This window comes from Gadus chalcogrammus, chromosome 12, assembly GCF_026213295.1.
Source record: "Gadus chalcogrammus isolate NIFS_2021 chromosome 12, NIFS_Gcha_1.0, whole genome shotgun sequence".
In the NCBI taxonomy this organism is placed as follows: domain Eukaryota; kingdom Metazoa; phylum Chordata; class Actinopteri; order Gadiformes; family Gadidae; genus Gadus; species Gadus chalcogrammus.
Window position 1 is genome coordinate 12,151,285 of NC_079423.1, and position 10,367 is coordinate 12,161,651.

Here is a 10,367-nt window from a genome sequence, read left to right on the forward strand (position 1 = left end):
AACGACAATCGAACAAAAATGTATAATAGAACCATTGCAATGACTCTTAGCCTGTTATATTAAGGTAAATCAAGCCAAAAAAGTTGCATAGTTCCCCTTTCACTCGTGTCTGATCTCTTTTCTGGTCCATTCTTCTTTTGTTCCACCGACAGTCGCCTCTTGGGTCCCTTATCAGTCGATTGATCCATGATGAATGCAACAATTGCCTCGCAACTGGCTGTTTATATCTAGCCGGTGCCATGTTTGGGTGTGTATCTGTGCCGTAAAGCATTTTTGAAACTACAATCTGACTACATTTTCAAGGCTCGATTGGATACTTCCGCTACGTCACATCCGGATTGTCTCGGTCCGAACAGATCAAGTTGCATATGCGCTTTTTCACTGGAGAGGCGACATGGGTAAATGACACACCAACCAATCGACCCAGAAATGGATGCAGAACCATCAGCATAACTCTCAACCTGCATACTTAATGTAATTTTGGCTAAAAAAGTTGCATAGTGGGCCTTTAATAATAATCATTAATGAAAATATTATGAATGAGTCTTTGCCTCAGTCATTATTTGGTAAACATAATATATTTTTGAAAATAGGATGTCAAATTATCATAGCTTAAAAATTAATGAACAGAGAATAAATAACATTTGTATAAATAGAGTATTCTTTTGTGTGTGTACCAATACTACTATTTATACAACGGGGGACCTAAATCCAGCGATCTGATTGGTTCCCAACTGTTGTATAATGAGCGTATACATAACTGCTATGACGCCCGATCATTTTGTGAAAGTTTGCATATCACTCCGTGCCTGGAAGTAGAAACAGTTACAAAGTAGAACATATGTTGGATGATGGAGAGCGTGTAAATGTTGTTACTCCGGGAGTGAGCAAGGCGATGGAGAGACTACCGAAAGCTTAGGCACACGGCGAGTGAACTGCTCCATAGGATAAATTGCCGGCGAACCGCTCTATCGGAGCCTTCTCTCGGAGGGACGCTAAAGTGTGTTGCATAGCGACCGTCGATGCATAGCGGCAGCCAGGACAACCCTGTCTCGTCAAAATTACGTTCCCAGAAAACTATTCAGCATTCTCAATTACGTTTGTCATAAAACGTATTTTGTCCGCGATTACGTTTTATTGAACGTATTGCAAATACGTTCGTCCTCAGCCTATTTTTTGCCATTTATTAACCTCTAAGATTATGTTTGGTTGAAACGTATCCCAGATAGGTTAAATGTCAACGTATAGCACATTATTGTCATTAAGGCATATCTCCCTTTCAGGGAACGTTTCATTTAACGTATTTTGTCTGAAAAACGTATCTTGGCTGTGGATACGTGTTATTTTTTGTGATGAATTTTTTATTGTATTTTATATTTCATACAAGAAACAGTTACACATATACACAAGTAAGACAACATAACACATATAATACTCAACCATACTCGCCGATGATCCAATGAGGACCACATCATCTGCAAAAAGCAGCGACGAGATCCTCAGACCACCGAACTGCAACCCCTCCCCACCACGACTACGCCTCGATATCCTGTCCATGTATATCACAAACAGGATTGGTGACAAGGCGCAGCCCTGGCGGAGACCAGCACCCACTGAGAACGAAACTGACTGGCTGCCGAGAACACGAAACTACCCTCCCAACATATTGTTAATAAAGGTGGACCATAAGTTAATATTTCTAGCTTGGGCGCCATGCATGCTGGCCACAGATCTCTCTAATTTAGCCAGATCTATGACTGTGTTCACCCAATGTTGGTAGGACAGGTCATGAGGAGCTTTCCATCTCTGTGCTACAAGCTTTTTAGCAGCAGTAAGGCCTACCAGAAACCAGCGTTGGTGCATCAGAGAAAGATCTAGACCCGTAAAATCACTCAGCAATAAGATAGTTGGGGAGCAGGGGATGGTACGCCCAAGTACTATAGACATCCTATTGGATACCATACTCCAAAAGTCGCTCAGCCCAGTGCACTCCCAGACCATGTGAACAAAGGTACCTGTAGTACCTAAAGAGCATAGCAGGCAGTTAGGAGATGGATTTAATTTCATCAAGAATAATTTATGAGGAGTGCAGTAGAGTCTGTGTATGAAATTGTAGTGAATCATCTGATGGTTGGGATTACGCGAAGATAGGTCAAGCTTTGACCAGACTATGGACCAATTGATTGTAGAAGGTGCAATTGAGAGATCATGGCTCCAGCGACTATCCACTTGCAAAGGTTTTTCTGCATTTTTGGACATAAATGTGTATAGAGCAGAGACCAAGCCCTTGGTAGATGAACTACCACATATTTTATGAATTGGATGAGGCACCATGTTTTCACCCCAGGGGACTCCGTATGCCCGTAAGGCGCTGCGGAGTTGTAGGTAGAGAAAAACGAGGTGCCGGGTAAGTTGTAATCAGAATCAGAATCAGAATCAGAAAGGATTTAATTGCCAAGAAGGATTTTACACCAACCAGGAATTTGGCTTGGTGATCAAGGTGCATACATTAAGACAATAACAATGAACAATGAAGAAGAGATATATATATATATAACACCATATAAACAAGCAGGAACATAAGCAATCAATTAAAAAAGGATCAAATAGAATAAATAAATTAAAAACTAAAGTAAAGATACAAGAATTTAAGAATTGAAGATACAATAATATAATAATTTACATATTGGTGATGGGTATGAGTGCCAGAGTCAGTGTCAGTCAGTGGGGGTGGTGGTCCTGGGACTTGTTAAGGAACCCAACTGAAGAGGGGAAGAAACTGTTCAAGTGGCGGGAGGTTTTGGTCCTGATGGACCGCAGCCTCCTGCCAGAGGGGAGAGTTCCAAATAAACTGTGACCAGGATGGGAGGGGTCGGCCATAATCTTGCGTGCCCGCCTCAGAGTCCTGGAGCTGTGCAGGTCCTGGAGGGTTGGAAGGTTGCAGCCAATCACCTTCTCCGCAGAGCGTATGATACGCTGCAGTCTGCTCTTGTCCTTAGCCGTAGCAGCAGTGTACCAGACAGTGATGGATGAGGTGAGGATGGACTCAATGATTGCAGTGTAGAAGTGCACCATCATAGTCTTTGGCAGGTTGAATTTCTTCAGCTGGCGCAGGAAGAACATCCTCTGTTGGCCTTTTTTGGTGAGGGACCTGATGTTGAGCTCCCATTTTAGGTCCTGGGTGATGATGGTGCCCAGGAAGCGGCAGGACTCCACAGAGTCGACTGGGGAGCCACACAGGATGATGGGGGTGGATGGGGCTGGGTTCTTCCTGTAATCCACAATAATCTCCACTGTTTTTAAAGGGTTAAGCTCCAGGTTGTTCTGGCTGCACCAGGTCACCAGATGGTCAATCTCCCACCTGTAGGCGGACTCATCCCCGCCAGAGATGAGCCCAATGAGCGTGGTGTCGTCCGCGAACTTCAGGAGCTTGACAGACTGGTGACTGGAGGTGCAGCTGTTTGTGTACAGGGAGAAGAGCAGAGGGGAAAGAACACAGCCTTGGGGGGATCCGGTGCTGATGGTCTGGGATTCCGATAAATGTTTCCCCAGCTTCACACGCTGCTTCCTGTCAGACAGGAAGTCTGTGATCCACCTGCAGGTGGAATCGGGCACGTGGAGCTGGGAGAGCCTGACCTGAAGCAGAGCTGGGAGGATCGTATTAAAGGCAGAGCTGAAGTCCACAAACAGGATTCTTGCATATGTTCCTGGGGAGTCCAGATGCTGGAGGGTGTAGTGCAGAGCCATGTTTACTGCATCGTCTACAGACCTGTTGGCTCTGTAGGCGAACTGCAGGGGGTCCAGGAGTGGGACGGTTATGGCTTTCAGGTGGGGCAGCACAAGGCGCTCAAAAAAAGTCACAGCCTCTGTGTACTCGTCCAGACAGTTGGTGGCAGACCTGAACACATCCCAGTCGGTGCAGTCAAAACACGCCTGAAGGTTCTCCACCGCTTCACTGGACCACTGCTTGGATATCCTCACAAATGTTAAGCTTGCTGGTAGTTCTACCAGGAGGACTCAAATCACGCGCGGCTGGCCACCAATCACCAGCTACCAATCACCTGCCTACACCTGCTCTATAAAGAGTAGTCTAACATATGTCTTTGCTGCTCAGGTCTTCGTTCGACGCATGCTGCTGCTTTACTGTGCTTCTGATTATCTCGCATATCTCGTCACTTAGTTGCTACGTCGGTTAATACACACCAAGAGGTCATAACTTCGGATTCGTGCTGGTCGGCCTACTACTTCTGGTCCCGGCAAGCGAGCGCAGAAAGCCGTTCTTTTCGGTCCCCGGTATCAACAACACCACCAACAAGTTCCCAACACGGACATCCACCCGGTTCTACAAACCCTCACCGAGTTGGTGCAAAGCATTGGCGCCAGGATGGACGCCGTCGAAACGCCATGCGGAACTCCCGGACGGGTCCAGGCCCCCAACCCGCTGTCGTCGGTCGCCACGGCGCCTTTCTACTTCCAGCAACCATCAGGCTCGGCTTCCTCCGCCTTCACAGGCTACGCACCTTGCACGTGCCCTGCTACCATGGCTACTGCAGTCCCCGCGTTAGCCCCGTAGCGTATTTTCTCTCACAGCTCTACCAGTCCAGCTTCAGGATGCGGCTCCCTCGGTTGGGTTAGGGGGTTCCTTGCAAGGGCAATGGTTTGCTGAGGGATGGCCAGTCGAAGCTGGTACGTTCGCCCTCGGGTCAGAGTCGTCTGCGCTGTTCGAGCTTTACCCTATCGCAGCAGCTAGCGTTCTGTGGGGCAAAGCATGGCGGCGTTAACGTATAACCATGTTTTGCGATAACAAAGCAGCGTCAAAACGGCTGGGAAGGTGGTCTTCCACATCATACGGATTTTACATCCGGTTGAATTCGTTGAGTTCGTTGCACACGTCGGTGTGGTACAACACAGAACTCTACGTTCGCAATCAAAGGTTCATAATTATCTTTATACCGTGCACTGTTTGGTTAACTCCTTGTGTCTGAGGTTTTTCCCTTCACTTTAACATGAATGCAGTTGATGCGTTTTAGGCACTGTGGTAACTGATTATTACTAAAAGGTTTTTATTGACGAAGGGCCTTTTAGATTGGTTCAGCTGCTGCTCACTAACTCTCACGTTCCTCTGCTCGCAATGCGATTCACATATCGTTCAATTTATTCAAAAGATCCAAAGACAAAGAACGGGTACATTATGGTATCATTTTATATGATTATTCGCTCGATATTTCAAAAAGATTAGTGTGCTCTCTCAGAGCTGGGAGATTTCATCCTTATTTTAACATATTACTCGAGACGGTGTTTTCTCACAGTTCTACGGGTTCATGCGTTCTCGGGTTCATGCGTTCATGCGTCCACGTCTCCTACTCAGACTTTTCCCCTACACGGGGTATTTAATTTTTCATTTGCTTGTTTAGCCATGTATGTCAGTTAACAATTTTGGTGTATTACAATTATTTATGTGTGTTGGCCACTCCAACTCACTCGATACTTTGAATAGATTAGTGTGCTCTCTCTGGGAGTTTTCATCCTTTTTTTAACATATTACTCGAGTCAGTGTTTCTCACAGCGTTCTACGGGTTCATGTGTTCTACGGCTTCATGTGTTCTACGGGTCATGCGTTCTACGGGTTCATGCGTTTTACGGGTTTATGCGTTCTCGGGTTTATGCGTTGGGTTTATGTGTACACGTCTCCTACTCAGACTTTTTCCCCTACACGGGGCCTGACTTTCGCTGATGTCACCTTCTCTGCAAGGCATTTTTTCATCTAAAAGCGATAGCCTAGGAGCAGCTGTTACTATTATCATTTCAAGAATCAACAACTCTCTGTCCTTACGCTTCCATGTTCCTTTATCTCAAGCTTCGGTAACGCACGTCCCCGAATCACCTGTTTCTTTGCGGCCTGCCAATGACTAAAGGGTGGTTCAGAGTCAATCTCGCGACGGTGGTAGAAGGGTGCGGCCCACCATCTCCCCCCTACATTGGCCACTCCTTCCGGATTGGAGCGGCAACCACAGCCGCTGAACAAGGGTTGCCGGTCGCGTCTATCAAACGGCTGGGAAAGCGGTCTTCCACAGCTTACGAATCCTACATCCGGTCGAATTCATGGTTCTTCCTTCAAGCGCACACGATGCTCTAACGTCGGTTAAGGCAGGTTTATCACGTTTGCTACTACAGCTGTTTTTGGCGGCCTGTTTCCATTCTAGTTTTAGTCTTTGTGTCAAGGTGTCACTTTTGTTTTTATTAGTTTAGACACGTTCATACTCTTTCTAGTGATATGTGATAAGTATTTTAAGGAGCTGCATTTCCCTCACATAGCCACAAGGGGAGCAAGACCTTATTGAAGGCTGCTCCACCACAGAAGGAGCCGAAGCCTTTACGTCACCCCGGCCACGCCCACTAGGCCACGCCCACTTGACGTCCTCTCTAGCGGGTGGTTTCGAACTCGAGAGGCCAGAGATCGGCAGAGAGCCACCCCGGGCCTAAGTAGATCACGGTATTTTCCTCTCACACGCGTTAGATACAATTCCCTCCGTTAAGCTTCAGTTACCATACCGAAACATGCCGACTTTATAATAAATGAAGTCAGTTAAAAGCATCCCGGGATTGGACAACTTTCTTCAAGAATATGCAACATATTGAAATTCCGTTTAGGTATTATCAAAGATACAAGTGCGTAGATTTGTTAAATAAGGTAAACGGTCGAAAATTGATGTTATGTCTTAAACAGTTGAAGTTCCGTTTGGACAAAACGTTATTACAGTTTATCGCCTAGTTTAGGTCAACGGAAATGAAGACATTTTAGCAGTCTTATTTTGTAAAACACTTTCAGTCTCGTTTGTATTCGCCAACAACATCGCACTACGCATTTAATTATAGTTATTGTCATATGACCAGCATTGTTTTCCTCACGCGATAAAGGTTTGTCGATGACGACATTTAGTCATAATTTTCGGTGTCAAAAGCAACACTATTTGCAACTACTGGTGGTGGTGGTGGTTATCAGGTACTAAACTCATAAAGCAAAATTTGGCTATATAACTCAAGGTTAACCTGCAGCAACCCCGGCAAGTTCGACCACGTCGGTGGATCATCTAGAAAACACTCTTTGAGTTTGGTGTCACGTTGGTGGCATATCATGGAAAAAATAAAACTCAAGGTTCGCTGCGGCGACCCCGGTGAGTGCGTTGACCAAAGCGCAGCGGTAACAACTCGGGCACTCGTGACTATGACCACGTCGGCGGCACGTTATCTATTACTCATGGTTGACTGCAGTAACCCTGGTGGATCAACGCACAACTGGGGCACAACTCAGGCACTAGTCGTGAGTTTGTTGCACACGTCTGTGCGGTACAACACAGAACTCTACGTCCTACATCCGGTCGAATTCAAGGTTCTTTCTTCAAGCGCACACGATGCTCTCTAACGTCGGTTAAGACAGGTTTTACACGTTTGCAACCATAGCTGTTTTTGGTGGCCTGTTTCCTTTCTAGTGTTGGTCTAGTCTTGTGTCAAGCTGTCATTTTAGTTTTTTTTTTAGTTACATTCATACTCTTTCCAGTGTTATCGTAATTCCATTTAGATATTATCGAAGTTACAAGTGCGTAGTTTTGTTAAATAAGGTAAATGGTTGAAAATTGATGTTATGTCTGGAACAGTTGAAGTTCCAGTCGAACAAAATAACGTTAAGTCTTTATCGCCTAGTTTAGGTCAACGAAAATGAAGAGACATTTTAGCAGTCTTATTTTCGTAAAACACTTTTTAGTCTTGGTTTATTCGCCAACTATATTGTACTATGCATTTAATCACTGCTATTGTCACATGCCCAGCATCCACGTTGCGTCCAGTCTCGTTTTTCTCACGCGATAAAGGTTTGTTGATGACGACTTAGTCATAATTTTCATTGCCAAAAGCAACACTATTTGCAACTACCGGCGGTGGTGGTTATCAGGTACTAAATTCATAAAGCAAAATTCGGTTTCATAACTCAGGTTAACCTGCAGCAACCCCGGCGAGTGTGACCACGTCGGTGGATCATATAGAAAACACTCTTGAGTTCGCTGTCACGTCAGTGGCGTACATAGGAAAATAAAACTCAAGGTTGCAGCGGCAACCCCGGTGAGTGCGTTGACCACGTCGGTGGTAACAACTCGGGCACTCGTGAGTATGACCACGTCGGTGGCACGTTATCTAATACTCATGGTTTGACTGCAGTAACCCCGGTGAGTGCTATGCTCACGTCGGTGGGAACAACTCAAGCACTCGTGAGTTCGTTGCGCACGTCGGTGCGGTACAACTCAGAACTCTAGTTCGTTGCAGCAACCCCGGTGAGTGCGTTGCCCACGTCGGTGGGAACAACTCAAGCACTCGTGAGTTCGTTGCGCACGTCGGTGCGGTACAACACAGAACTCCACGTTCGCTGCAGCAACCCTGGTAGTGCGTTGACCACGTCGGTGGGCACAACTCGGGCACATGCAAATTTAAATATCAAACACTCAAGTGCAGGGCACTCGGAGTTCATTGAACACGTCGGTGTTCAACACGGAAGTACACAATATTTGCTGCAGCAACACCGGTGAGTGCGTGACCACGTCGGTGGCACATCAAGGGCACTCGTGATTTCGTTGACCACGTCGGTGTTCAACATGGAAGTTCACAATACTTGCTGCAACAACACCGGTGAGTGCGTGACCACGTCGGTGGCATATCAAGGGCACTCGTGAGTTCGTTGACCACGTCGGTGGTTCAACGCGAAAGCACTCAGGTCACGCAGCGACCCCGGAGAGTGAATCGACCACGGCAGTTGGTACAGCACGAAAGCACTCGTGGCTCGCTGCGTAACAGCTGCAGAGTGCTCTAAATTTTAATTGATCTCGTTGAGGTATTTCATGTCAACTGCTTTTACGTGATTCATCGATCTCGCTGACGGTTTTAAGCTTATCGTTTTACGGTATGTATGATTGACTCTTAATATGTCGTATATTGGGTATGCCTTTTATCTTCCAGAAGCAGTATAGATCCTTGTCCATTTCTTCTACGCAGGTATGTATGGTCTCATTACCCCCTTTCGCTATTCTATTTTTGGGGTCGGCTCCGCCCCTGCCAGTCCCGGCAGGACATGCCGAGTTATCACCTATTTCCGGCGTAGGCCTACGTCCTCTCTTTTGGGGAAGGCTCCGCCCCTGCTAGTCCTGGCAGGATACGCCGAGTCCGCACGTCACCCTGGATCAGTGACGGGGCTCATGCCAAAGATTTACCATGCAAAATATTCCCATGTCGTTATTTAAATAAATCCTGTTCATACTTATCAGTGATCGAGTCTTTATGGGAGAAATGTTAAGCTTGCTGGTAGTTCTACCAGGAGGACTCAAATCACGCGCGGCTGGCCACCAATCACCAGCTACCAATCACCTGCCTACACCTGCTCTATAAAGAGTAGTCTAACATATGTCTTTGCTGCTCAGGTCTTCGTTCGACGCACCTCCATCCACCCCACCACCACCAGGTCGGCCTCAGTCTACTTGTCCAGGGGAAGGCTCCGCCCCTGCTAGTCCTGGCAGGATACGCCGAGTCCGCACGTCACCCTGGATCAGTGACGGGGCTCATGCCAAAGATTTACCATGCAAAATATTCCCATGTCGTTATTTAAATAAATCCTGTTCATACTTATCAGTGATTGAGTCTTTATGGGAGAACAGGTTTACAGAGCTTGAGTTTCTGCCTGTATGTGGGGATCAGGTGGACCATGACGTGGTCAGAGAGGCCCAGTGCAGCGCGTGGGACGGCGTGATATGCACTGCTTATTGTGGTGTAGCAGTGATCCAGATATTCTCCTCTCTGGTCGGGCATTTAATAAACTGTTTATATTTGGGGAGTTCGTGGCTGAGGTTGCCTTTGTTAAAGTCCCCAAGAACAATAACTAAGGAGTCCGGGTTTGTCTGTTCCACACTCAGGATCTGGTCGGCTAACAGGCACTGTGCCTCCTGCACGTTTACCTGCGGTGGGATGTAAACACCGACCAGAATAAATGAAGCAAACTCACGGGGGGAGTAGAAGGGTTTGCAGTTTATGATAAAAGTTTCCAGATGAGGAGAACAGTGCTGCAGAATCACTGTCACGTCATTGCACCAGCCACTGTTAGTGAAGAAACAGATACCTCCACCCTTTGATTTTCCGGAAAGTTGTGCGTCTCGGTCCGCTCTCAGCAGATGGAAGCCTGCCAGCTGCAGCGCAGAGTCTGGTATCGATCCACACAGCCACGTCTCCGTGAAACACAAAACAGAAGATGAAGAAAAGTCTCTGTTTTTCCCCATCAGTAGCTGCAGTTCATCCATTTTATTACACAGTGAGCGCACGTTAGAAAGAAATAA